Below are 7,206 nucleotides of genomic sequence, written 5' to 3'. Positions count from 1 at the left end.
GAGGCTAGGGAAAATTTTTTCTCACAACATAAGCACTTTATAGTTATCAATAAAATTCATTTGAATTTGGTTTCTATTATTTACAGTAAGCTAACCATATTTAATTCAAATGACTAAGATTACATTTCAAGTTTGCATATGTGTTACCAGAACACTCTCTAACCTCCTTTCATAATTATACTTATTCCATTCATTATAAATTGACATATGAAATAGTTAAGTAGAGTGTTCAGCATTTTTAATAAAAAAGTCAATGATAAGTTCAAAAGTGTATGTCACGAATTTCTTTATCATTGGGTAGCTCTGAAGAAATCTTAGAAACAATAATTTTTATTCGTTTCAACACAGCCAAACGTATGAACCAGGAATAGTTGAGAAAAATAAGAAATATTATTAAGCATTGGTTGAAGCCTGATATTTGCATTTCTTATCCTGAATATGTGGTCTTAAATGACCAAAGATAAAGGATATACATGTTGCTTTTCACTTTCTCATGAACCTCATATAACAAAAAACCAAAGGCCAGTTCACTTGACTAATTCTTGGACAGAAATTCTACAATCTGGTTTAAACATCAAGTAAAAAAGAGAAATTATAAATCTATATTAACCTTGTTAGCCCAGAAAGGGTATCAATAGGTTACTTTTGGGACACCTGGGTGTCTCAGTCAGTTAAATGTCAGACTTTGGCTCAGGTCATGATCCCAGGGTCCTGGGATCAAGTTCTGCATCGGTCTCCTTGCTCCTGCCTGCTTCTCCCTCTGCTTGTCCTCTCTCTCTCTGACAAACAAATAAATAAAATCTTTAAAAACGTAAGTTATTTTTCATTGAAGACATACTTTTTCTACTAACTTTAAAATTTGGCTTGGAGTTTTACATTGTTAACTCTTTCTCAGTGTTGCTTATAAAATGATCCTTTCCAGAGTGAGGGGGGCAGAGGAAGTAGATTGTGCATTGATTATTTAGGAACTACATAAAAAATATGCTATGCCTTTATTTAAGTATAGAAATATATACACATAGTATATATGTATGTGTGTATATATTAAGTTTTGCTATTAGCATAAATAAAACAGATCAAGGGAAAAGAAAGGAAGATATGCTTTCTTATTTTAGAAGTTTATTTTTTCTTACTTTCTATTTTTAATATTTTTCTAGATTTGAGATATAATTGACCTATAAAGTTATGTAAGTTTATTTATTTTTTAAAGATTTTATTTATTTATTTGACAGAGAGAGAGAAAGCACAAACAGGGGGAGATACAGGAAGAAGCAGAGCAAGAAGCAGGCTCCCTGCTGAGCAAGGAGCCCGATGCGGGGCTTGATCCCAGGGCAGATGCTTAACTGACTGAGCTACCTAGGCACCCCTAAAGTTATGTAAGTTTAAAGTGTACAATATGTTGATTTGGAACATATATGTTTTGCAAAATGATTACCACCAGAGCATTAGCTAAAACCTCCAGCACGTCACATACTTACCATTTTTTTTGTCATGAGAATATGTAAGATCTACTCCCTTAGCGAGATCAAGTATGTAACCCATACTATCAACTATAATCACCATGCTGTACATTAGATCCTCAGATCTCATCTGTCTCATAACTGGAAGTTTGTATGCTTTAGCCGACATCTCCCAGTCTCCCTCACCCCCAGCTCCTGCCAAACCACTATTCTACTCTGTCTCTACAAACTCAATTTTGTTAGATTCCTCATATAAGTGAGATCATACAGTATTTGTCTTTCTCTGTCTGACTTATTTCACTTAGTATAATGTGCTCAATGTCCATCCATGTTGTCACAAATAGCAGAAATTTCTTCTTTCTTAGAGATGAAGAATATTCTATTATACTCTCACACACATACATACACCCACATATACACCTCACGTTTTGTTTTGGAACATAAGGATCACAGATGCATTCATTTGTTGACAGATATTTAAGTTGTTTCCATATCTTGGCTATTGTGAATAATGTTGCAATGAACATGGAAGGAAATATATCAATTTGAGGTCCTGTTTTCATTTCCTTTTGATAGTAAAATTGCTAGATAATGTGGCAGATCTATTTTTAATTTTTTGAGGAAACTTTGTATCTTGGTCATGTCAGTTGCCAAGTCTCCTCTTTTATTTCTGATTTTATTCATTTGAAACTCCTCTTTTTTCTTTGGTAGTCTCTGTAAAGCTTTGCCAATTTTGTTTATCTTTAAAAAAAGATCTTAGGTTCATTGATCTTTTTATTGTTTTTTAGGGTCTCTATTACATTTATCTCTTCTCTGATCTTAGTGATTTCCTTCCTTTTGCTAACTTTTGGGTTTATTTGCTTTTTCTAGGTCCTTGCAGTATAAAATCAGTTTATTTGAGATTGTTCTTTTTCTTAATGTAGATATTTATCCTTATAGACTTCCTGCTTAGATTGCTTTTGCAGCATCTCAAAGGTTTTGGTATGTTGTGCTTTCATTTTCATTTTTTCAATATGTTTTTAAATTTCTCTTTTAATTTCTTCTTTGATGTATTGGTTGTTCAGTAGTGTATTATTTAATTTCCACATATTTGTGAATTTTTGAGCTTTCCTCCTATTATTGATTTCTATTTTCCTACCACTTTGATTGGAAAAGATACTTGCTATAATGTCAATGTTCTTACATTGGTTAAGACTTATTTTATGTCCCAACACACAAACTATCCTGGAGAATGTTCCATGTGCTTTTGAGAATAATGTATCTTCTGTTGCTGTTGGATGGAATGTTCTGTGTACATCCGTTAGATCCATTTGGTCTAAAGTATGGTTCAATTCTTTTTTTTTTTATGTTATGTTAATCCCATACATTACATCATTAGTTTTTTATGTACTGTTCCATGATTCATGGTTTGCATATAACACCTAGTGCTCCATGCAGAACGTGCCCTCTTTAGTACCCATCACCAGGCTAATCCAGTCCCCACCCCCCTCTCCTCTAGAACTTTCAGTTTGTTTTTCAGAGTCCCTCATCGTTCATCTCCCCCTCCGATTTCCCCCCTTCATTCTTCCCTTCCTGCTATCTTCTTCTTCTTTCTTTTTTTTACATATAATGTATTATTTGTTTCAGAGGTACAGGTCTATGATTCAACAGTCTTGCACAATTCACAGCACTCACCATAGCACATACCCTCCCCAGTGTCTATCACCCAGCCGCCCCATCCCTCCCACCCCCCACCACTCCAGCAACCTTCAGTTTGTTTCCTGAGATTAAGAAGTACTCGTATCAGTGAGGTCATATGATACATGTCTTTCTCTGATTGACTTATTTCGCTCAGCATAATACCCTCCAGTTCCATCCACATCGTTGCAAATGGCAAGATTTCATTCCTTTTGATGGCTGCATAATATTCCATTGTATATACATACCACATCTTCTTTATCCTTTCATCTGTCAGTGGACATCTTGGCTCTTTCCACAGTTTAGCTATTGTGGACATTGCTGCTATAAATATCAGGGTGCACGCACACCTTTGGATCCCTACATTTGTATCTTTGGGGTGTATACCCAGTAGTGCAATGCTGGGGCATAGGGTAGCTCTATTTTCAACTTTTTGAGGAACCTCCATACTGTTTTCCAGAGTGGCTGCAAGATATAGTTCAATGTTTCCTTTTTGATTTTCTGTCTAGATGATATATCTATTGTTAAAATTGGAGTATTAAAGTTCCCTCCTATTTGTGTATTGTTGTCTAGTTCTCCCTTCAAATCTGTTAGTATTTGCTTTTAATACATTTGTGTGTTCTCATATTGTGTGCTTGTACAGTTGACCTTTGAACAATACAGGTTTGAACTGTGTGGGTCCACTTATAGGCAGATTTTTTTTATAAATACAGTACAGTACTATAAATACTATAAATGTATTTTCTCTTCCTTATGATTTTCTTAGTAACATTGTCTTTTCTCTAGCTTACTGTATTGTAAGAATATAGTATATAATACATATAACATACAAAGTACATGTTTATTAACTACTTATGTTATCAATAAGGCTTCTGGTCAACTGTAGGCCATTAGTAGTTAGGATTTGGGGGAGTCATAAGTTGTATCTTCAACTGTGTAGCTAGAGGGTCAGTGTCTTTAACTCCCATATTGCTCAAGGGTCAAATATATACTTATGATTGTTATATCTTCTTGATAGATTGACCCCTTTATCATTATACAGTGCCCTTCTTTGTCTCTTGTTATCTGTTTGGCTTAAAGTCTAGTTTGTTTAGTGTAAGTACAGCTATCTGTTCTCTTTTGGTTTCCAGTTGCATAGGATATCTTTTTCCATCCCTTTACTTTGATCCTATGTGCATCCTTAAAGCTGGGGTGAATGTCTTATAGGCAGGACACAGTTGGGTCTTATTTTTTTCATCCAGTTACTCTATGTTTTTTATTAGATAATTTAAGCTATTTACATGTGGAATAATTATTTATAGGTAAGGACTTACTAATAGCTTATTTTGTGTTTTCTGACTGTTTTGTACTTCCCTTGTTCATTGTTTCCTCTCTTACTGTTTTCCTTTCAAATTGATTTTGCATAGGGATATACTTTCATCCCCCTTGCTTTATCTTTTGTGACCCTACTGTAGGTTTTGGCTTTGTAGTTACCAAAAGGCTTACATAAAATATCTTCTACATATAGAAGTTTATTTTAGGCTGATAACAAACTTCAATCACATGTAAAAATTCTACCCTTTTATTTCTTCCCCATCTTACGTTTTTGATGTCATAACTTACTTCTTTTTATATCGTATATTTATTTAAAAATCATTGTACCTATAGTTATTTTTAATACCCTTGTCCTTTAACCTTTATACTAGGGTTAAGTGGTTAACACACTACCATATTACAGGATTATATTATTCAGAATTTGAGTACATACTTATCATTACCCCAATGTATCTTATATTCTTATATGTTTTCATGGTACTAATTAGCTTTTTTTTTTTTCATTTCAGCTTGAAGAACTCCTTTCAGCATTTCTTGTAATGTAAGTCCAGTGGTGGTGAATTTCCTGAGCTTTTGTTTGTCTGGGAAAGTCTTTATCTATACTTCATTTCTTTTTTATTTTATTTTATTTTATTTTATTTTATTTTATTTTATTTTATTTTTTATTTATTTTATTTTATTTTATTTTTATCCTTCATTTCTGAAAGATAACATTCCTGTATATAGTATTCATGGTGGGCAGCTTTTTTCTTTCAGCACATTAAATATATCATCTCACTCACGCTTGACTTGTAAATTTTCTGCTGAAAAATCTGCTGATAGCTTTATGGGGGTTCCCTTATAAGTAATTAGCTTAATTTTTCCTCTTGCTATGTTTACGATTCTAATTCTCTTTTTTTTATTTTTGACACTTATAATGTGCCTTCAAGATCTCTTCAATTTCATTTTGCTTGGTGACCTATTAGCTTCATGAACTTGAATATCCAAATCTCTCCCCAGATCTGGGAAATTCTTAGCCATTATTGCTTTAAATAAACTTCCTGCTCTTTCTCCCTCCATTCTCCTCCTGGATACCCAATGATTTTTTAAACTTGTAGTTTTGTGATGATATATTGGATTTTTTTATTTCAAATTTTTATTTAAATTCTAGTTAGTTAATATATATGGTAAAACTGGTTTCAGGTATAGAATATAGTGATTCATCACTTACATATAACACCCAGTGCTCATTACAAATGCCTTACTTAGTCCCCATCACCCATTTAACCCATTCCCCACCCACATCCCTCCATGAACCCTCAGTTTTTTTCTCTAGTTAAGAGTCTTTATGGTCTGCTCCCTTTCTCTTGTTTTCCCTTCCCCTATTTTTATGTATTGTTTCTCAAATTCCACATATGAGTGAAATCATATGATATGTGTCATGCTCTATCTCACTTAATACACTCTAGCTCCATCCATATCCTTAAAAATGACAAGATTACATTCTTTCTGATGGCTAAGTAATACTCCATTATAAATATGTGTGCATATATTTATATAGATGCTAGGTAAGGACTTACTAATAGCTTATTTTGTCTTTTCCATTATATGTACACATGTAAGTATATGTATATATTACATATTATATAACATATATTATGTATACTATATAAAATATATTATATATTATATATAATACATAATACATATGTGTGTATATATATATAAAATATTCCATTATATATAATTTTCCATATATATATATCTTCTTTATCCATTGATCAGTCAATAAACATTTGAGCTTTTTCCTTGGTTGGCCATTGTTGAAAATGCTACTATAACCATTGAGGGGAATGTGCCCCTTCGAATCAGTATTTTTCTGTCTTTTGGGTAAATGCCAAGTATTGTAAATGCTGAGTCATAGGGTAGTTCTATTTAACACTTTTTTAGGAATCTCCATACTGTTTTGCAGAGTGGCAGCACCAGTTGGCTTTCCCACCAACAGTGCAAGAGGGTTCCCCTATCATTGTATCCTCACCAACACCAGTTGTTTCCTGACTTGTTAATTTTAGCCATCTGACTAGTGTGAAGTGTATCTTATTGTAGTTTTGATTTGTATTTCCCTGATGCTGAGTGATGTTGAGGTTCTTTTCATGTGTTTTGTTAGCCTCCTGGATGTCTTCTTTGGAAAAATGTCTATTCAATTCTTCTGGCAATTTCTTAACTGGATTATTTGGTTTTGGGTGTTGAGTTTGGTAAGTTCTTTATAGGTTCTGGATACTAGCCCTTTATCTGATCTGTCATTTGCAAATATCTTTTCCTATTCTCTAGGCTGCCTTTTAGTTTATTAGATTGTTTCTTTTAATGTGCAGAAGGTTTTATCTTGATGAAGTCTTAATAGCTCATTTTTCTTTTAATTCCCTTCTCTCCAGCCACTTATTTTTTTTTAAAGATTTTATTTATTTATTTGAGAGAGAGAATGAGATAGAGCATGAGAGGGGAGAGGGTCAGAGTGAGAAGCAGACTCCCCGCTGAGCAGGGAGCCCGATGCGGGACTCGATCCCGGGACTCCAGGATCATGACCTGAGCCGAAGGCAGTCGCTTAACCAACTGAGCCACCCAGGCGCCCTCCAGCCACTTATTTAGTAAGAAGTTGCTGCGGCCAAAATCAAAGAGATTTTGCCTGTGTTCGCCTCCAGGATTTTGATGGTTTCCTGTCTCATTTTGAGGTCTTTCATTCATTTTTTGTGTATGGTGTAAGAAAGTGGTCTAATTT

This window comes from Callorhinus ursinus, unplaced genomic scaffold (assembly GCF_003265705.2).
Source record: "Callorhinus ursinus isolate GAN/ISIS: 27379988/994484 unplaced genomic scaffold, GSC_fseal_2.0 scaffold39, whole genome shotgun sequence".
Classification (NCBI taxonomy): Eukaryota; Metazoa; Chordata; class Mammalia; order Carnivora; family Otariidae; genus Callorhinus; species Callorhinus ursinus.
This window is presented reverse-complemented; position numbering follows the sequence as displayed.